The 22,726-nt window shown below is 44.7% G+C and overlaps 1 long non-coding RNA gene across 3 annotated transcripts; it reads right to left on the bottom strand.

The window, feature by feature from the left end:
• Positions 1-19,472, bottom strand: LOC112555886. 3 transcript variants are annotated; one of them, XR_003097553.1, is made up of 4 exons: positions 19,141-19,472; positions 13,457-13,621; positions 1,964-2,095; positions 1,465-1,796 (listed from the first exon to the last, which is right to left on the bottom strand). It is a non-coding gene; the product is annotated as an uncharacterized LOC112555886 (long non-coding RNA). The 3 variants fall into 3 exon arrangements; XR_003097555.1 differs by lacking the exons at positions 1,465-1,796; positions 1,964-2,095 and adding an exon at positions 1-70; XR_003097554.1 differs by lacking the exon at positions 1,964-2,095 and having other exon boundaries at positions 1,475-1,796.
• Positions 19,473-22,726: the final 3,254 nt, after the last annotated feature.

Below are 22,726 nucleotides of genomic sequence, written 5' to 3'. Positions count from 1 at the left end.
CTTTTTGTTCTTCTTTCCATTACATTCTCTTTTTCTCCTCTTGGCGAATCTTCTTGAACGGACAAGATTCCTGGAAAAGAAAAACATCAGTTGTTTTGATGACTCTCCAAAACTCATCTAAACGTATGGCATGGTTCTTAAGAACTCGGCGAGGGCAGGTAGATGGTTTGAAGACATTAAGCGTCCAGATGAATGAAAAATATAGATAAATTATAAATGAATGGTTTTAGCTCATTACAAATAAATAATTCCATCCATCCGAACAATCGCGAACAAATCTGTAAAAATGTGCAAGGTGCGCTCATCATTGTTAATGTCAGGCTGGAGCAGACAAATGTCAGCAATAATGGTCAAAGGTCAGATAAAGGTAGCTCTCAATTTTAGTCAGCGTTCTATCTAAACCTTATTAATGATGAATAATGAGTGATTAATCAATGAGTGAACTATGAACACCATCTTAGCTCAAGCAATGGGGGAGGTGTGAGCATATGTTAATAAGGTTTTGCGAGTTTAGCTAAATTGTTTGATAGCTTATACTTCCCGAACTGAAGACGGCCATTCGTTCAGATTTGTGGACTCTTGTAACTAAATTCAATCATTTAATACTGTGGACGATATTTTACTAGTGTCACGTGCTTTAAAAAAGGTGCAGGCTCTCTTTTTTCTCGCAGTCCCGCACTGACCTGAGAGAGTCACCATCTTATGTCAAACACATGGACAAGAAAGTTTCAGCCCAGCAGTACAAGAGGGGGGGGCAACTGAAGGGAGAAAACCCAGAATACCCGGCGATAAGGACCAGTCGGGTGAGTAGATAATATACAGAGAAAAAGCGATAGAATAATAGAACTAAACAGACCTTTTGTGTTACAATAGAAAACCTGGATCACAGACGACAACCGAACGCTTGACCACTGCGCTAGCGAGGCTCCTTCGACAACAATGGCTGGCCGCTTGTGTAATCTCTAAAAACATCCAGATCTTTGTCTTCCCCTGGATATTTATTTCTTCACAAGATGCCCATTAAGATATAACAAAGGAGGATTGTTAGGCGATCTAACCATAACTTTTTAAACAATGGAGAAATCAGTAAACTGAGGTCACAGTTCAGCTCACCCGACGCTCACAACCCTGACAATCACCGATCTTTGAGTAAAAGAGTGCCTGAGTAACATTAAAGTGAAGAACCAAAATTGATGGTTGTAAGATAAATTAACTCATAATTCAAAAACAAATACTTTTAAAACTTTTTTGAGTGCGTAGAGGTTGAATGAAAATCATTCATAACTCAGTCAACTGAAAAATCTTAATATTTCGATAAAATCAAATACAAAACTTTATTATTTTCTCTCTCTCTCTCTCTCTCTTGGTCTCCACTGAATACAGCAGACATGAGCGCCTCTTGGACATTCCGAAACGAAATAAATAGGTAATATCTACCTAACCACCCACCTACCTATGATTTCCTCTGTGTACCTTCGACAAGACCCTTCTGCAAGCAGACGGTGGACTAACTTCCTTTACATCCTTCTCCCCGCTTGTCCTTTGTTGTTGTTGTTGTTGTTGTTGTTGTTGTTGTTGTGGCTGTTGTTGCTGTGAGTCCTCTTTCTTTTCTTTTATCGATCACCTCCCCTTGTTCCCTTTGGATTACGTCACCCTGTGCCTTGGTGTTCATGTGGTGTCACAAAACTTGATGATCCTGCGCCGTATTCCTCCGCCGGTTGCCGAGCATTAAGTCCCTCAGAAGTCTCTACCTGCCGTATTTACAGTGCGTCCGTGGCAAGGCACTGCGGGGATGTCTGAAAGGCAAGATTTACTGCTGGGGTCACGTGACGCATTACTGCTCATAAAGTCTGGCTTAAAAATTTGTTTTGGCTAAGAAACGCAAGCACTCTCTCTCTCTCTCACAGAAAAAGAAAGAGAAAGAGAGAGGTATACGAAGAGGGAGACAAAAACTATTCCTCACACTTTCTCACTTTCCAACAGCTCCACATTCACGTACGGTGAAGATTTCGTATTTCAGTGCCAGGGTTGTATACGGGTAGGAGACAAGAACCGCGTCTCAGTGCAGATGTTACTCATAAAAAAACGATCCGTTCTGTAAAAAAAAAGTTCTGAAAGAATAATTGCATATATAACTCGGCCGCAAAAACACACACACGGGGTGCTATAGACGGGCCCCAAGAAGGGCATTGTTCTCCGGCGCCATTCTGCAAGAAGGCAAACTCACTTTTGTGGTCTTTCGTGTGTGGCGTCACATGACTACTCTATTCCTACTTTTGTTTATTTCGATAACAAATTACCCTTCTTAGAGCTCGGTACCAAATAACAAAAACAATTTCTCTCTCTTTCTCTCCCCACCCACCCAAACACATCCACACATCACTCGTATCATCGCGCACGTCAACAGAGACGTCATAAGGCTCATCAAGGGAGACCACTTAATTACGAGCGGTGATGCGGTGAGTGACAGGGGCCGATGCCTGTCTAGTATGAGCCCTCGGCCAGCCGCCACTAAAAGTCAAGTGCAGCCAACTCTTTCATGTGATTGTGGCCCCTTTAGCATCCGCACGCTGGCGCCGGGGAAACTCAATCTGGCCAATCCTGGCACCGGGCCGGCGGCTTGCAGACAGCTGGAGAGGCAGATCGGGCGCGCCGAGCGAACACTCCGGGAGCAACATGATGTCACAGACATGCACGTGCGGGATTGGCGAGAGAGCACGTGCAAGGCCTGTGTAATCAAATCTCGCCTCGTTTTCTCTCGCGGGGAAGGCTTGCGCCCCCCTGTCGTGCCTACTGTATTGAAGTTCCATTAGAGTTACGGTTCTTTGAGCACGAGCAGGTCGCGCGGTGGGATGTTTTCCTATTTCTGATTGGACAAGTCGACGGCAGCCATGCGTAAGGCGAGCTGATTGGCCGAGGTAGTTAGACTTGTTTCCGAGGGTTTTTTTTTTTCAACCGGTAGGGGGCGCTTTCTCGTTAAGCCGAGGGGCGTATTTTGATCCTGCTCGAGTTAATAAACTCTAATCAGCTGATTGTTGTTCGCCAAAGATAGAAGTTACACTTTTGTCTGTTGCATATCTTTTCATCTTCTTGTAAGTCTTGTTTGACTTCTTATTTGCTGAAAATAAAACGAAATGTTGCTAAATATTTTTAATGAGCTACAGTCGGGTATTTACAACTTAAGCCTGCGAGTCGGAGGTCGAATGGCATTGACCTTAGATCACATGTTCACTTTAGTGAAAAGCAGGCAGGGCCCGATGTATTACAGGAATCAGTGAGATTCGCTTGTTGATGGCTTATAGCTATCTCTCAGGATGCCACGTGGTTCGGTGGTGCAACGGTGAGCGTCTGTCACCGATACTTCTTCAATTAAGTATTTTTGGTACTGTCTTTGGATCGAAGATTATCTCCTCCAAGTAATCGAACCGCTGGACTGCTGGACAACAAATGGGAGATTACTGTCCCATGACAATAGGGGTACGTCAAGGGTACCCACTATCACCGGTGCTGTTTAATATTTTCGTAGAGAACATCATGCCTGAAACCCTCCACGACCATCACAATTCCATTTACATTGGTGGAAGGCCGAATAGCAATCTACGTTTTTGCAGACGACATCGATCTGACAGCAGGCACTAACAGAGGATTTCAAGACCTTACCAACAGACAGTTCAAACTCACAGAGAAGAGCAAAGTCATGGTCATTGGCAACGGCTGAGCAGACATCTACATAAATGGAATACAGCTCGAGAAGATGAACAGCTTTGAGTACTTAGGAACCGCCCTCTACATAGACGGCAGGTCTGTGACAGATGTCCACATCAGGATCGCTACAGCAACAGCAGCAATGGCTCGGGTGGACAGGTCTGGGGCATCCTTAACATGAGGTTTATTATATACAGTCTGTACCTATTCTGCTTTACGGATGCCTGACTATTCGGACAGGAGAATCGAGGTATTTGAGAAGCTGTATGAGGAGGCTGCTCAGGAATTTCGTACAGGGAACATAAGGGTTTTACAAAGCTTAGTTACTATACTCGTAGGACACCCAGAACCTAGACCTGCAACAGTCCAGAGGCGTAAGCTAGTCTGCTTTGGTCATGTGACCTGGCACGACACCTTATAGAAAACTATCCTTCAAGGTACTTTAGAGGCTGGTCAGATGAAGAGCTGGCTTAGGAACATCAAGACTGGACAGGACTGTCTACTCATGTGCTCCCCCTCTACCCAAAGACAGTTATCAGTCAAAGGACGATGTTGTTGTCAACAAGAGTCCTAATTCAGCTAAAACACACTTAACGGTCTGGGCAGGGTGCACGACGAGTTATCATTCTTTGAAGGATGGACTCTTTGCAATAAGTCAGCTCCTAACTTAATGCTGAGTTGACTGCTAAGTTTTAGCCGATGGGTAACGGCCCCTAAAAGCTAATGAACTTTGTGGTAGTTTTTTAAATTTGTTTTTTAACGAAACATTTTTTTAAAAAATCAGAAGCAGCTTCAAGCGAAGACCAATAAACAAATTAATATGAAAAGATAAAAACAAAGAAGGAGAGGACAATATAAAGGAAGAAGGGTGAACGAAAAAAGGAAATTTGAGAGCCTGTATTTTTGAAATATATAATTTTTGAAAGAGGGTTTTTTTTTCTTTCTATGAATTTTGGATTGCTACCGTAATTCACTGAAATATTGTTGGAATGTTTTCCAAATGTTTGTTTGACATCGGCTTTTGAATTGCGCTCTTAGTTCGGACTCCAGCGCTCCAACCACCCGGGTATCCCTTCCCCACACAGTGAGGGCATTAGGTCTAGAACTAACGGTAATTTAGGGGGAGGGGAGAGGAAATCCGTTCAGCCAAAAATTATGGCGTGAGGCAGGGTAATTGAGGTAATGGGTAGCGAGATAATGAGTGGAGACTGTAGTGACTTTGCTATTCTTCCCTGGTTTACACGGTTGTTTTTGTTGTTTTTTTTTTTTTTCACTGATATTTTGCATGCTTTGAATTCTTGCATTGTTATTTTTCTTGGCATGCATTACTATTTTTCAATATTTTGCGTTTTTACTCCGCATAATTTCCATTGTTTTTTGAATTCTTTGCGTCCCTATTTCCATTGTGTTCACTCCTCTTTGACATAGTTCGTGGTCATCGTTCTCTTCCCTCGGCTTTTCTTCACATTTGTGCTGAGTTACATTCTTGTTTACTGCCGCTGCTCTTCATTGTTGTTTTTAATTTGTCGTGCTGCAGCTGCAGCAGCCAGTGACTAGACAGCAATAAGCAAAGTGGACGAGCGCAGACAGGCGAGTCACGTGCGGCGATGATTCGCCATCTTTTGTGGCTGAAGTCTCGAGGCGTGAAATGATTCTATTGATCACCTCGTTGGTGTCAGACATGGCGTGGAGCGAGGTGATCCCATCTCTTACCCACAGCTTTTTTCACCATGAAATGAGCACTTTATGTGCGTGGGGATGGTGGTGGTGAAAAGTGATCGCACACCAGCTTCAAATGGCAACAGTTACAGCACTTAGTTTGCTGAGTTGTAATTTTTCTCTTTCTCTGTCCACCCGCCACCATCATCAGCTCCGCCTCCATCAGATCGTCTTTTCGTCTTTTTCTTTTCTAACAAAAACGGCAACACTCGTTCGTCTGACTCTCTCTTTCTCTCCTGTTAAACAAAGTACAGATCAACTTACAGTTGGACACCAAGAACAACTTAGGAACAACAGTTCTCTTCATCATAAAAAGAAAGAATAAAGTTTGATAAACATGGTCGCTGGTACGCTGAAAAAGGACACAGTTGAACCGACATTCCTACTAAACAAAGTTTAGCTAATCTTGTTATTTTTAGTTAAGTTAATTTTGCTCTTAATCAAAGTATAGCTAATCTTATTACTGAACAGAGTATAGCTAATCATATTACTAAACAGAGTATAGCTAATCTTATTCCTAAAAAAATCTTAGTTAGGCTACTTTTGAACAAATGCTGCATAACAAAGTGTCTCTGAAACACTAATATCGCTTTTATTCTTGAAAGACTAAATATTGTATAATGTATATGAATAACCTAGAGAACGAATTCTCCTTGTCGCTCTTTTGGCAGGAACTCGATTTTCATCATAGTTATAAGCACGAAGAGAGTTTATTTTTGTGTCTTGGGGGTGGGTGAATGAGGGAAGAGAGGAATGTTTGTTCAGTAGATCAAGACATGCAGATATCTAACATCACTAAAACATTGGAATTTAGGGCTTGGGGTTGTTAGTTTGGATTAAGTTTTGCTGCTTCTCGTAGGAAGCAGGCAAGAAATAAAGTTTCTGTCGCCCAACTCCATCATTTGCGCAATCCCCGGGTTTAGTACAGATTCTGAGTCAGGGGGAGTAAGAGAAATGTGAATATTGTCCCTTTGCAGTCGCTTCAACAAAGAAAACCACTCTTGACTACGGATACCCCTGGAGTGACTTCCCCTTGAGCTTTAAGAGTTACTTTCCCCGCGTCGCCTGTAGGACTGGCTCAGGCGGGACTACCCGTCCCGTTTTATCTCCCTTCTTGTTTTATAGAAAGCGACAAAATCTTTTCCGTGTCGCAGAAAGGATATGAACCGGCCACTCCAGACTTGTGTGCGCAGCCATCACCAGCGATGGAGGCGACGACCGACACAATGGTTGGAGCAGACGACCGACCCCCCGTTTGATGTGGCGGCTTGAGTCGTTGTGCAGCGCGAGTATTGCGCCAGTTATTGCCCCTGTACGCTCGCTTATGCCCCATTGCGCGCTGTGCTGGCATGCGTCCGGCACGTGCTGCGCGCGCGACAATTGAGTGCCGTGCACACGCGTGAAATGTCTACCCCGAGTGCGCATGTGCATTTGAATGCGCGCGCATCCCGCCGTGAGGGTGATTACAACAGCGGGGACGAAAGTTTTGGGGCGCGAGGGAGACACGCCTGACTGCGTCGCCGTGGTGGTCAAATGAGGGCGCCATTAATCACTGGTTCAGGGGAAAAAATCATTTCATAAAGCAAGTGGCTTCAAACCGCTACAACTGCAGGCTGTGTTGATGAAGTTGGTTTCAATTTTATTTTTCTTCAAAAGATGCCCCATTATTTATTTATTCCAAAATCTTTAATTCATCTTTTTGTTCGTTGGGTTCAAGCTGAGAAGCATGATGAGCCACTTGATCTCTTGCTTCTACTTTCTACGGGAGGTAACTCTGCTTAGAAATATGTCTTTGAATGAAAGCAACTTACTATTACCTTCATGGTATTGCCATTCTTAACAAACCTTTTTTTTTAATCTGAAGAAGATTTCTATCTAACCCCATTTTATCTCCTCGTCTCTGCTAGGGCTCCCGGTAGTGTAGTGGTTAAAATCTTTGCTTATTAGTGAGAGTCGCTGGGTTCGGATCTCGTCTCGGGACACTCGTTGACACCTGTTCTGCAAGCCAGGGCTTCGGGGGTTTTCTCCAGATACTCCGGTTTCTTCCCCTCTCCCTCATTTTTTTCTATTACACTAAAGAAAACACTAACAGAAGATTTTAACGTTTGTTGGAACAATAACTGAATTAAATATTTGAAAATGTAAACTGGGCTGACTTGGTACTGCATGATGCCTGTTCTACGGTTCATGTTCAAGGACCAGTTCTAAGCAAGAGTCGTTTCATCTTCACCAACAATACGACAACCACACCGACTCCGTCATATTTTCTTCCCAGTCATCAGCTCGTAGTGCAGTCTCTGATGGTGGTACCGAGGGTGGTACGTTAAGAACCCCACTCCTTTTATATATATATTCTCATGTCTGTAACATCCATAACTGTCACACAGGTGTCCTGTCGTTATAGGATGAGGGAAAGATGTTATTGTCATCAAAGTTTACGTAATTCAGTGTCGAGGAAGAAAAATTATCACAGACACACACAAAACTTGACAACGAAGACGATGATCTCGAGGCGACAAACGATGATGGCTGGCAGCTCCGATGGCAGGCCAGGCGTACAGAGTTGGTCGTCTTCGTCGCCGAAGAAACGCTAGGTGGCGCTCGCAGCCGAGAGTGAGCATAACTCACACATGAGTGCGTCGACACGTGATGAGATCAACGCTGGCTTTTTGCCGCCGCTGTGCATGGGAATGCACTTGCACGACTCCACCCTCCCACTCCCCTTTGACCCCATCCCCATCAACCCCCTCCTCTATCCCTCGTCTCCTTTTCCTCCTCTTTGCGATGAAAGGGGAAGGTGGTTAGGGTGGGGTTTGTTAGTGAGCGGTATAAACACGAGGAGGTGTTCGGGCCATTCCTCAATCCCGTTGCCATAAAGGAGACAGAAATTGTGGCGAGATAAATGAAGGTTGGCACAGCGCTGGGCACGATGCGAGAAAAATTGAGTATGAATCATGGCGACCGTGTTTCGGGGTCTTTTTTCTTCTCTTCCCTTTTTTTCTTGGGTACTTGCAGCAAAGCTTCTACAAGAAAAAAACACGCACGTGCAATTTCGCAAGGGCGCGCGAGAAAATACAAACGCACGCAAGAACAAAATAAACAAACACACACACAAAGAACACCCACACCTACAATTAAAGAGATTAGTTAAATAAAAATTTTAATGTACACAGAACAGCACCTAAGCACACCTAGTCAGCCATTCGATTTTAGAGTATGTGTACAGACAAAGGAAACTTCACTAAAGAGGGAGAGAAAAAAAAACTCTTTGTACAACACGAGGACAGGTGTCGCTCCAACCACTTGGCCGGTCATTTTTGCAGCTGCTGTCTCTCTCTCTCACACACACACAGAGATCATTCTCTCCTGGTGTCTGACGATCGTCAACCAGTCGTCCGTCAGCTTCCTGCCCCCTCCATCTTTTTTAAAGTGACATCACGTGACTACAGCACTGCTCGTTGTGAGAAAAGCCAGACCCTCGCCGGGAGATTCTAGCCATTGGTCTCAGCTGCCATGGCCCTGTCCATGTGTTTATTTCTCTCAACCTTTCCGTCCGTCCACTCACTCCTTCCTATGAGAGGTAGTAACAGTGCGTCAGTCAGCCTCGTTGTAGACAACAGGGAAAATAGTCAAAGACAGGTTAAAAAAAAAGAAGCTTATATCAGTAAGCATCACTGATAGTTTGACGAGACTCACTGATTGGTTGGCTATCTTGCTACTTGGTTGGTCAGCTACTTTCATTGAAAGTGTTTTAAAGGCAATTTTGTGTACGAAAACATAATTTATGATAATTTGGAAATAAAGAAACACGTTATAAACCCTCTTGCTGACCAGTTCCTTGTATATTGTTATATTTTCACTCTGTACATACTTCGCACATTATTTATTGCGCATGACTACTTTCAGTACTGTACATTGATACTGTGCACATGGACACCTTGTGATACAGTAGACACAGCTGCTTTGTGTAACTGCCCACTGCTACGTGGCATGTTGACACTTTGTACGGGTATTAATGATACCTGCCTCCACGACAAGCAGAAACTCGCGCCCATCTGCGCCCGTCCCGAGGAAGATCCTCTTACGGCCAGTTGATGTAGCACGAGAGTGATCCCAGCTCACTCCTCTGCCCTCGCCAGCAGCAAGAGTCAAGCGGCGTGCCGGGGTGAAACCGAGGCTGCTGTCGCAGATCTGCTATGACTCCGACTGGAAAGGGTGTTGCAGCGTCCGTGGTGGAGAACTCGATGGTGGTAGCAGCGGTCGTCTCCCTGGACACCATTTCCCCCCGCTCGTCCCGCCTCTGGAGAGGCTTCAGGAGAAGGCAACTCGCGCGGTCCGGCTGGCAGTAATTGGAAAATATGTGTTGGGTTAGAGCGCGCCCTCCGTGGGAGGCGGACAGCCAATTAAGGGGTAACGGATGGGGTAGGCCACGCCGCTCAGGGCTGTGGTGCGCGCGCAGCGCCATCTCGCAGCGACCCCTGGGCGACAGGCTCGAAGGCGGCGCAAGGCAAGGGCCTGCAAGCTGGAGACAGATCGGTCTCAGGAGGGGGAGTTCCGTGCACTGGTCCTCCTGTCCTACCCCAACCCCTCTCCCAAGCCTCGCGACCTTGACAGCTTCCAACTGTATAATCGCCAATTCGCCAGTCACCCCCTCCGACACCCCCGCCGTTACACTCTCAGATCTCATCTTTATTTTAATAACTACATCTCCATCATCCCAACGCCTTCCTCCCTGTCACCGTACCGCCCCTCCCGTTTACCCTCTACCCTTTAACCTCTGTCCTCGTGCAGCCGAGTGTGATGATTGAAGGCAGAGAGACGATGAGCGGAAGACGGTCTTCATGCACGAAAGGCAGCAGATGATGTGATGATGAAATCAAACACCTACAAAATGGAGAAGGTCTGTGATCTTAACTGAGACAGAGAGGCTATCACGGTGTTGTTGGTAAACATGTTTGTGCTCCAAGCATTGTTGTCCTCAACACAAACTCGCTTTCCGTCATGTCATAATTTCCATAATTCAGTATTACAATGTTGTATTTTAATAACAATAATAATTTTTTAATTTAATAGAAGACATAAATATAAGAAAGCGAACTGCATTGAAACCCAAGACTTGTTTTGAAAATTTTATTCTGTCATGAATTCAAAGCTCTAGACCTCACGGGACCCATTCTTTTCATTGATCATTAAAGCAAAAAGCAGTCAAAACCCTCGTCCAGTCTCTTCAAACCAGAATTGTAACTACAAGCAGCACCTCCATTCGCGAGGCTTAGACATCGCTCCAAAAACACGCGAAACATGTTTGACGGGTCACGTGCCTGCTCGGACAGCCCTCGACGCCACCCCATCGTCCCACCCCGTGACGTCACTGACGAGAACTCGAGCGTTAACCGGATGACGTCACAACCTTTCGGTCGTTAGAAATCCTTCTCCTGCAAGCGGCCCAAGCTGGACGCTGTAGCGGCGTCAATTTAGCCATGAAATGTAGCCCGGGAGAGAGAGAGCAGGCGATTCTGTGGACAATATTGCGAAATAGAAAACGCCTTCTGCCTGTCACACAGTCTTGTCGACGCGTGCGCCCCGGCATAAACTATGGCCGCTAACTCAAGTACGAGATTTCTGCCGAAAGAAGGCGAGAGGCCGCGAGACAAGACAAAAGACTGCGCCCAGCCACTGTGAGAAACTGATGCTCTCCTCGTGTCCGGCTATCAAAGACGACAAGTAATTTCATCCGAGGAGGCAGTGCCGAGGCTTCGGTGACCAGCTGGAGGTGCTGGAGCTCGCCAGGGGTTGTTTTTTCTTAAGGAACAGAATCAAGAAAACACGATTTAACCCTGATCGCCATCCTAATGAGATTAGAGGGTGGGATGAGATAAGAACTAACGGTAAAGCATTACAATACCAATACATGAAAAAAATAGAAAAAAATTTGATGCATAGAAACCTGCTATATAATTATTATTTTTCCAAAACCATTTACAATGATCCTGACCAAAATTCAGAAACACATTACGACAGTTCGATTGTTGGAAAGACACATTTAAGACCTTCTTGCACCCGGAGTAAACATAAAATTTACAAATATAACAATAGATCAATTAAAACATTAAAGAAAATCCACCCGCTCATTTGTTTCCTTGCTTGCACTTGTCCACCCGTCCAGCCAGAGACCCAGCCACTCATTTACTGCAGCTAACCCACTCAGCTCACTCACCGACTCAAAGATGCAGCCAATGTTCACTCACTCCTGTACACGTCCTTCGCAGCCATGTCCCTCCAGCCTCACTCCTCCCCCACCCCTGTGACATAATCACCGGCAAACAGCACAATCGATATTGGCTGTGATCAGCTCGACCTGGCCTCAAGACAGGTTGACCTGTGTGATGTCAACATAACTGTGTGCAACAGCCTACAGGCTTCAACCTACAGGCCAACCCAACCTACAACAACATGTCTTCAAAGCTTGGTGGACAGTCTCAAGCCTGCTACACCAATAGGTGTTCTAGTGTCTACACACCTTTATAAATACAAATTCGTGCGGATATAACAATGATCCCCCCAAAAAACAAACAAACAACAAGAACAACAAAATCTCCAACAACAACACTGAATCGGGAGTGAGATACTGATTGGCTACCGAGTCTTGAAAATAAGCCGTCATCCCTAATCATTGCAAATTTAAACATCATCTGATTATCTCCTGTCATCTAAAGAGGAAACAGTCATCTGCTTCTCGAGATGACAAATACTCACCCGGCAGCTTCCCCCTTGTCATGTCATCAAAACATTACAAATTAATAGAAGAAATTCCAGTAAAAAGCGGTTACATCAACATTAAAGGAGTTTTTGTCTTGATGCAATAAAACTTGTGTACAAAGCAAATTATTTGTCAAAAATCAATTATCCTCTCCTTTCATTAGTTTGGCTGATTAAGCACAGAAAGGCGTGTCGGCGAGAAAGCGAGTTCGTGCCCTCGTTCCCCAACCCCCGACCCTTGACCTTTGACGCTTGAACTGCAGACTGCAGACCAAGCAGAGAGAAGTTCCGAATGGGAACACTCCTGTGACTCTAGGGAACGTAGAGAACATGGCGTTTATTTTTTTTTCTTTTTTCTTTCATCATAACGAGATCACAGGACAATCAGCTGTGCAGCGCCACCATCACAAGAAGACCAGAGGACCAGAAGACCAGAAGGCACACGGCAATCTGATAATGACATACCCTGGTAGATGAGACAAACACGCGATGAAGTTACATATCATCGTGCCTGCATTATCGACGGTTAGGGCAGGTCTTCTTTGACGTCATCGGAAGCGGAAGAGGTCGGCCCACGCCCTGGGAGGACGGTCCTCCGCCAGGACAAAGGGAGGCGTAATCTCCTATTCCGACAAGCATCGCGACGATCATTGCGACGACAGCGACGTGTCATCGCAAATCACGGGGGCAAAATTGCACGTGATGTCCTGTTCTGTCTGCAGGTGCTGGGGTGGATGGGTGGATGGGTGGAAAGAACTCGCCCCATAAATATCCAAGACCCTCGGCTGACTACAGAAATGAGGAGAAACGCCTCTCGGCAACAGACCGAAGTTCGCCACTTCCAGACCGTTCTGCGGATCCGAGCTGGAGGTCGATAACTCCCCGCGTGGAAAATAATCTCCCCTGTACAGAGAGGTTAATGAAGAAAGCTTTTCTCATTTTCAGGTGAGTTGGAGGCTGCATCGTAAAACATCAGCGCGCGCTGGGTGCGAGCAGAGCTCGCGTGTGTGATTGGACGGCTAACATTTCTCTGAACAAGCCAGGCGGCCGTGGTGCCACCGGAAATGATGTCACTATTTCTTCTTGTGTGTTATGGAGACAGGGGCAGACAATCGCGAGTGGTACGTTGGGAGAGAAAGAGAAAGCGAGAGAGCAAAACGGCTGCTGATGTGTGGAATTGATGGCGATGTCAGCCTCGATTTATAACAGACACACACACACGGCACGCGCATGCGCACACACACACACACCCACACATGCTTTCTTGACCTACCGGAAGATGAGCTGTCTTATCTCCCATATAAATGTCATCATGTTTTTAGCCGGTGTTCACCTCAGACATCCTTTCATGGGCGAGCTTGTGGAAGAGTGGTCTGTGCTTGTTCTTTGTTCAATCCAGTCTACTATTGCTCTCCCTTTGCTGCACCAAGGCCGCCACCTGCACAGTACAGGTGAAACAAAGGTTCAGTTCTTTCGCTCCCGAAAGCTGGTGATACCCGAGCTGGAGGAAAGTCGCCACCTATGTAAATTATCTGTCAACATGAAACAGCACGAACAAAATTAATGGAGAAATGTTGGAGACCGGAAGTTTCGACACTCAAAGAATGTTCTGATAATTTATTGAGATGGAAAGAATTACGAAATTTATTTGTAAATGTCAACTTTACCAAGTCAGATAGAACACATGTCGATGATGCTAGTTTAGCTATCCTCAAGCTGCTAGGTTAGTTATCCTCTAAGCTATTATCTAGTTATCCTGAAGCTGCTAGTTTAGCTATCCTCAAGCTGCTAATTTAGCTATCCTCAAGCTTCTAGTTTAGCTATCCTCAACTGGAAATTGCATTAACTCTGCATGTGATATTTTCACATAGTTTTCACAACCAAATAATTTTATAAATTTAAATAAAATATTTTAAGAGCCAATGGACTGGATAGGGTACATTTAACATTGGAATGTGTTTCCCAGTTTTAGCTACATAAGGGTGAGTCTCAAGTACAATGCTATTTATTTATATATTATATCAACATCAATCGTATTTGCAGACATTTAAAAATGTCTGTTTTATGTCAGAACAAGACATCACCAGAGGAAACTTTCATTCGTGCAGCATTAAAGATATTATGGCAAAGAAGACAACATAAAGGAGACATAAAAAGGATGGGTCTTTTTTCTTTCTTTCTTCTTCTTTTTACTCATAAACTTTCTTAGGGCGACTTCTCCCCTGATCACAGATCGCCTCAGATTGTCGATTGTAACGCACCATTCGTTGAAATATCATTTGTGTTGCGTCACTGGGTGGAGGTGGGGGACAGAATGAAGAAATTGATGATGGAGAGAGGGAAAGGAATTGAGGAGGATGCGGTCAGTCTGCGGGTGGCTGTAGCTTACTTACGGGACTGGCGAGGAATGGTGTCCACTCCTCCAAACGTCCGGAAGTCACACGACTGCAAACTGTCGGCGATGTCTGAGTGGGCCGAGCGTGGAGGGCTGAGAGAGGGCGGCAGACAAGATGGCTCCCGCGAGGGCATCCGTCCCATCTGGCAGCGCGCCATCTCGCGCCGCAGCCTCGCCTTACCGCGCCCCGTCACGTGATCAGGCGCAAGAACGCTTGCGTGACAGCAGAAGGAGAGAAGATGCGCGAAAGATGGATAACCGCTTCTAAGGGGCCGTTGGGGACAAGTACAATTTGGAAACTTCATGAGGTTTCACGCGTTATTGTTATAATGAAGAAGGGGAAAGGAATAGAGAGAGAAACAGAGACGGAGGACAGGGATGGAGGGAGACGGAGGGTGGATGAGGGCAGAAAGATGTAGTTTCTGGTGAATGAAGCCAGCTTGTGGTATCACAATACCTACCACCCTATACATGAAGTATTTTTTAAAAATATTCGTCAGACTGTTTACTGTTTACTACAATTGTGTAGTAAGACAGTCGGTAAGCTGTCAAAATGCCCGGATAAACATCCTCCCTGAACATAAAATACATTAAAGTCCAACAGAGCCAGTATTGTTTTCTTCATTCAACTTCATTTTTAATGAAAGAATGATAAGTATTTTCAAAGAGCTAAATGAGCGATTACTCGGTCGTCTGCAACAGTCCAATCAAATGTACTTTTTATTCTGTGGACAAGTGTATAAATTAAAGGCATTGGGGGCAGGTAAACCCACTCTTCTGTCATTTCACTGATCAAAACATTAAACAAAAGTAATCATTATGATTTATGATTGTAGCGGTATGATGGTGTCACGTGACACAGCTCAATAGTTTCTCGGCAACGAGACCCTGTAATTTTATCCTTCATTATGAAGACATTATATACAAAAATAAATCTAACCAATCATATAAATGCATGATATTGTTAAAAGATGTTATGGCAGTTATGGCAGGCGTACTAACGGTTGACATCCGGGGTAGCACAAATCTTTGGGTCCAGAAACATGCCAGGACAAGTCAAGAAAGGCGAATAAGATATTCCTCTGTTAAAAGGTTCTTCTTGTTTATAGACCGTGCTTGTGTTCTTTTACTGTTCATGATTTTTGTAAACAAATATTTGTATATTTCACAACTGTGTACTAACTCTCTTGATTCTGAAAAGCCATTAGTTGAACGAACTTGTTAGCACAGTATGTGGTTAAATGACATTCTACTTGTAATCTGGGACATAGTCATTAACTTCTCCATTTTGTATACAACCTCGTCTTAAAATCCCTCCCTCTAACCACAACTCTTTTGTTTTTTTAATCCGATTAGGAAAGTGAAGGATGGAGGAAACCTGTCATCACAGGCCGGACTGGAAAGCCAAGCTGCAGGACACGGACACGCTCTGGTGACATTTGTCCTTTTTATGTTGTCTTGGGAATAAAACGACTGTGACCACAACTGTTCTCCATTTCCATCTATCCAGGTACACAACCAGCTACCTGTTTAATTACCCACAACAGGAGACCGACAGTCAGTTAGTCATCACCACCGTGTTAATGACCAGCACCAGTGATAGGATGTCGACGGTCTGACTGTGACCGTGTGCATCAGACCGTGTCCAATCCTGATTATCGTGTTTCAGTTCACAAACATGGGCAGAATGAAGGAAAGGAAGAGAAGACGATAATCTGTGTACACCGATGACGTCAGCAGGGGCACGGGGAGAATTTCAAGTGCATGCAATACACAGCTCGTGTGTAAGTGTGTTTGTGTGAGAGAGTGAGAGGGAGGAGGCGTTAGAGAAAGCGAGGTTTATTGAAGACCGTAGTCCAGGACTGAAAAAAGGTGATTTTATATACTTATTTTTTTATAAGCTTAATTCTTTTAAGAACATAGTACAACAACGGACACACACACACATTATATGTACACACGCACACATACACAAACACACACACCTTTCCTGCTACTAACCATCTCTCTCATATACTTGATTTTTGCTGCCAAGGGGTACACCGAGTGCACTCGGTACTCGCTCGATGTAACATATACACCTGCCTATTCTCCAGGTAGAAATCCCGGATTGGCATTTGCAGGTGATAATCTTTCATCGTAACACGTTAATGGCGCAGGGTACATGCACCCGGGGAAGACGGTTGTCCTGGTGCCGAGGGAGCTCTTGCAGCAGGCTTTACGACAGTCGGGGGGTAGGCCGGGTGGCGGGTGGCTACAACTGCTAACAATACGACAGTCGGGCTTCACGGCGATGAAGGAGGCGACAATTAAGTGGAGGGGGAGTCGCTGGGACACAATGGTGAAGGAGGGGACAGCTAAGTCAGAACGAAGGTGCAATTCAAAAATATTTTTGGAAAGATTAGTCGTTGGGTAAAAAAAGAAATCGTCGGAAACTCGAGACAGTTGCAAAGGTGTTGAGCAGATTTGAACCTTCTGTCGCTGGGTTACAGGCCGAGACATTGTGTCTCAGTTGCACAAGTGTCTCAGTGACCGGAAAGGGAGGAGAAGGTGGTGGTCAGGTTGTCACAAACTTAGATAATGTCACAGCAGTGTGTCCGGTCCTGTACACAGGTGACAGGTAAAAGGAACAACGCACCTGAAATGAAATGACACGGTGATCAGGATAATGGAAACCAGTCGTCGTCATCATCGTCGTCGTCGGCAGGCTAGCTCATCAAGGCAGATATTAATATTCATCTGCTTGTGAATGTTGTAACCTGTATCCAACACAGTGAGGGTTGGGTGCACTAGGTTCAGATCTCATCTCGGGCATGATGTTCTTTTTCTGCATGTTGTATCTGTTTACTATCTGCTCTTCCCGTGATGCAACTTTACTTGCTGGATTCGGGGTAAACACCCACCCCACCTCCACTTGTAACCACTATTGACATAATTACTTAAAATGGACACGCCTACCACATGTCAACAACAGAGATATTTTTTTATTGACAACAAGAAAATACAATAAAAATAGACATGAGTGGTTTTAGGTGAAGAACAGCGAGTTAATTGACCAATCAAAAATTATTTCATTTTAATAGTCGAGAGCCACATCAAAATGTATGTAAGTTTATAAACTTGACAAATATTGACCAATTAATGGAAGTCTTTTTTTTAGCTTCGATATTTTTTAGATATTCAGCAAAGTCTTGATTTTTATAACCGATAACAAAACATGTCACTGAAAACTCAGTTTTTAATGTGATAATTAACAACCAAGTCAATCGATGAATCATGTTAGTGCATGATGATAAAGTGCAAGAGGTGTAAGTACACAAAGGTGTGATTAAAAAATAGAGCAACCAGCAAAAAGAATAAAAACAAATACATGAAATTCTAAAAGCCTTAAATATTCGAGTTAAAATTTTAGTAAAATCATCAATCAATATTTTGTAAACAGATGTTTCTCGTGGCATTATTTTAAATTTAAAACAGACTGAGAGAATGATGAAAACCACGGAAAATAAAAAAAGTGTTTTATCATCTTACACACTGGAGTCACTGGAAAGTTAGTTTAGCTAAATTCTGATTAGTATTTCTCGGTAATTTGTTTTTCATCTCTATATCATGTAACCAAGTAGTTTATTACCATTACAGTGTCTAATTTATCTGGATCATCTACTAAATATCACATTATTATGTCTGAACCAGATGCTGCAATGGTGGATAAAAGCGACTGAGCATTAAACATTATCTTAAAAATCTTGATTAAATAAAATTTTTAAAAATTTAGTATAATGTCCACAACTTAGCAATGTAGTGACATATTGGTTTTGGTAATGTAAGTTGTGACTTTCTATATCTGTAATGTCATATCTGTAATGTTCGACATCAACTTAGTCGGGATGTGTGCAGCTGCTTGCTGTCGGTGCCACAGGCTGTCCTCCCAAGCAAATCTCTCAGCATTGTCAGGGAGACCAATCATTGTCGAGACCAATCCACCCGCAGGCATTGCTCAAAGATTTTTGGCAAAAAAAGAATTTCTCCAGGGATATTTTTTTGTATTCTTGAAGCTCTACTGGATTTTGTGTGTGTGCGCGCGCGCGTGCGTACGTGCTCGTGAACCGGCTTAGGAACATCACGAAAGCTCGGTGAACCCTGATGCTTCATCCACGTGTTGACACCTGAGTTCACCTCGCCTCCATCTTTCGTTTTTCTTGACTACAACGAACTACTCCCCCACTCCCACTGCTTTTTTTGAGGTTTCTTTAGTTAACCTGCACGATTCCGCAAACTACTTTCTGCCAACTGACAATATCTTGTGACCTTGCGACCTTAGACCCCTGACCGCGCAGTTTTAAAAATAAATTCCTCATGCGCAGTCATGCAAATCGTGCACGCGCTCGCAGAATGTAACGAGTTGCTTCCTACTCGGCCACAAAAGCCTCGGCTGGCTTCAACAAAACATTGAAACAAAAGGAGGAATGGAAGTGATTCAAGTCTCGACGTGTCCGCGGAATTAGCTTTTTATTCGAGTCTGAGGCGGTCAAATTAGGAGACAAAAACTTGGATGAGGGTACCTGGACAAAGGTGTGGATGGGGATTCTTTTGTTCTGGCCGCTCCGCGATGTGGCGGTCTCTGCTGTTTCCTTTTGTGTCGGCCGACTGTTGTCTGCTCCACAGCTCCCTCTGGCGGAGACAAAATGCCACGTCCTCCAGAAACGGAAGGCGTCGTGCGACTTAATCACGCGAAATCTCGCGCAGTCTCGCCGCAGCCATTTGGCGTTGTCGCAGGTAAGACGCGGTTACCTTTTGTTGCGCCTTAACAGACGGCGCATGCGCAGCGGCAAGTCGTGCAAGGAAAGATGTGCACTAGCAGCAACAGCAGCAACAACAACAACAACAGCAATGATCGCTGCAATCCTCATGAGCTACAGATTGAGGACAGGAAGAAGGAACTGCGCAGGGGAGACCATTTAGGACCACCGGAAGTACAATAGTTAGACATTATAGGAAACGTCTCCGGACATCCTGTAGGACTGGGGAGTAAGGGTCATGGTGTGTGCGAGACCGAGGCTGTCGGTTAAAGGACAAAGAGGAAGTTGTCAGAGTGTCCAGGTCTGCAAAGAACTGATGAAACTTCTGGAAGGTTCACATGCCAGTGAACAAGGGAGCGCGGCTACTCGGGGACACCATTTATTCCCCAATAATGTTCTAATATCCTGAATGCACTTTGATGGTATTGTTCGTGTTATTATTAATATTTTCCAGAATAATATTGTTCGCCCTTGCTGAGGGAGAATGGCAGCTGGTAAAGGTGTGTGTAGGGAGGGAGAGGGTTGGTCTGTGGCCCTCCATTCTATCACCTCCGAGGTGGATATGAACTTTTCTAACAGCTATCACTTTTTTCTGTGGGTTTCACGTCCCCCAACCTCTGAAATTAGTCAGCCTCGCTTCCGTCTGACAAGAAAGGGTCTTTAACGCATGCGCCGACTATTCGTCATGATTAAAAATAAAACTAATAAAACGGTTTTCAGTTAATTTTTTTCTACGACGAGATTCGTAATAATAATATTCAGAGTTGTCTCATTCGAAAGTAAACAAGGTGAGACTTTTACTTATATTTTCTGAATAAAAGGGGAACACCAAGACCAATACATAGAACACGTGATCACATAATTAATATTTTATGTATCAGATTATAATTTTAGTTTCGTTTGATATATTGACAGTCGTGATGTGCTCCTGGTCGTAAAAATGTAACCATTGTATTAACTGCTTGTATAATCTCTTTTGCGTGTTCGACGATGATGATGATGATGATGATGATGACGATGATGATAATGATGACAACAGAAGCGAAGCGTGGCCAGAGGTGTGCAGGACGCTCCAGGTGCTATCATCAGACAGAGATTACCTGTTGTTCGTGCCTAGACTCGATTCCACCCCCGGTGGGGCGCTCGACGATTCTGCAAGATGGACTGATGTTCCCCCTCCCCAATCCTCAACACCCCCCCCACCGAACCCCCAGCACTTCGCAACCCAATGCCGGCGCATGCGCAATCGATTGTAGCCGCGGTGCACACTGTTGCTTCTGCCTTGGCGGGGGCCATGATTGCCGCTAATAGGCCTCTAACGCCGTAATAACTGTACTTAAGCCCCGGCCCACTGCGCGTGCGCGCTGCGGAGCTGTCGGCCACTTCCGCCGCGCGTGAAGACGGCGGCCGTCATTACACGGTTTGTTTTCGGCAACAAATCGGCCAGCGGGCCTCTGGCACCGGAAGTGACGGCGGAAGAGCCGTTGTTCTGCTGTGGGAGCATGCGAAGGATCGCTCCTGGCTCGTCCGACCGCTGCCACGCAAACAAACATAAAAAGAAGGGGAGGCCACTGGATCTGTATCGCCCCGCCGGAGGGGTGGGAGTCGGGTGGCGTATCGGTGGTCGTTCAGGTGAGGTTTAGCCGAAGGCCAGAAGCGGTCAGCAGTGCGTGGACGATGTACCTGCGACCTCGTCACACTCGGAAGAACGTGCAGACCTGGTCGCGTGCAGAAGGATGGAGTCGTGCGGCACCTGCTGGCCAGAACCGGCGGAGCAGACGACCAGGTATCGACGAGGTCATCAATCATTCCTCCGCTGGCAACTGCAAACACTGTACTTCTCCACACACACACACACAAACACACTATCTAACAGACAAACTCTCACACATTCCAGTTCCTAACTGCATTCATAAACCTACACACACGTGTTCACGTATATAAATTATACACACATATATTCATACATAAATCTACTCTCTCATACATATATATCAACATACATATGCGCGTTCGCACACTCTTTTTTTCTTACTCATTTATTCCTTCCTCCAATTTATTGCTCCCCTTTTTTTTTTCCTTTCGCTCAATCACGGTTACCTGTCATTCTCTAACAGCTTCATTCTAATGTCACTCGATGTCGTCCATTTGTCTCCTGATGTGACAGCTACGCGCTTTTCGCCAGTTCCCGGAGGAAGACATGACATCACTGTATATTCGAATCATATTTGGAATCAAGGAACAAAAAGTTTTGAGGAAAATGACCGACCGAGCGATGGTTCACTCGACAAAGAGTAGGCGTGTAGCTCGGAATCCCAGCTAAGCCCTCAATCAATGAGACCTCAGACAGAATCGACTGGAAAATGAGGCTAAATTGCTGCAGGACTCGGAGAAACTACAAAGAACAGCATGGCGAAGAAAGCTAAATTATAAAAATAAAAGCAATAATGACAATGCTACTATATATAGCACACACCTCATTTCACCGTAAAGGACGGTACTGCACTGACCGTTTAAAAATAACGGTTGGAGTGAAGATCACCTCTCTCCCTCCCACATCTTCTGCACTTCTTTCTTACTGACTGGCATGTCCTAGCTTGCATTGCATCATTTCTGTAACACATGAATTTTCTTTGCAGTTTATTTATTTGTTAACTTGTTGTTTGAATGTATATCTTTATTATTCTTTTCTTTATTTTCATTTTTTTAAATTTCTCAAATGTTACCCTTGGTCGGGTTTGCACCGTATTTCAGACATTTCCTTTTATAAAGAGACTAGCTAAGTGTCTATTCGCCGAGCAGGTCTTCCTGTTGCGATCAGTGGTACACGCTTTTGTTTTGTGGGTTTTTTGGGGTAGAGGTGGTGGTTTATTTTTGTACTCCGACCCCTAGCGCACGTCTGCTTGCTTTCATGCACGAGCCTGGAGAGAGGCAAATGAAGACCACGAGATGATGAAGTGGGAAGTAAATGTGATGTCACAGTTGGGCAAGGAAGTCAAACACTTTGTCGAAATCTTGGAGGGATTATTTATGCTTTAGTATGATGATGATGAAGGAGTCTTATAACGCGCTAAATCCGAATCCTTGAGAATCGCTTAGTAGCGATGATCGTGTGATTTTGACAATAACAACAAAGTTTTCTTTTTGTAAACACCTTTGATGGCAGATTGTCATCTCCTCACATAAAGGACAGTAGCAGGATTTTCAACCTCCGCTCTAAGCAGGACTGGAGTAATAAGATCTCTAAGTACCCATCAGTGCCAGGAACATGCACATACACACCAGCTCACTTGTTCGGGCGAAAAGGGAATAAAATTTTTAACTAAGAGGATCGGGGCAAAGGTCAAAC

Source organism: Pomacea canaliculata, linkage group LG14 (genome assembly GCF_003073045.1).
Source record: "Pomacea canaliculata isolate SZHN2017 linkage group LG14, ASM307304v1, whole genome shotgun sequence".
Taxonomy (NCBI): domain Eukaryota; kingdom Metazoa; phylum Mollusca; class Gastropoda; order Architaenioglossa; family Ampullariidae; genus Pomacea; species Pomacea canaliculata.
This window is presented reverse-complemented; position numbering and strand designations above follow the sequence as displayed.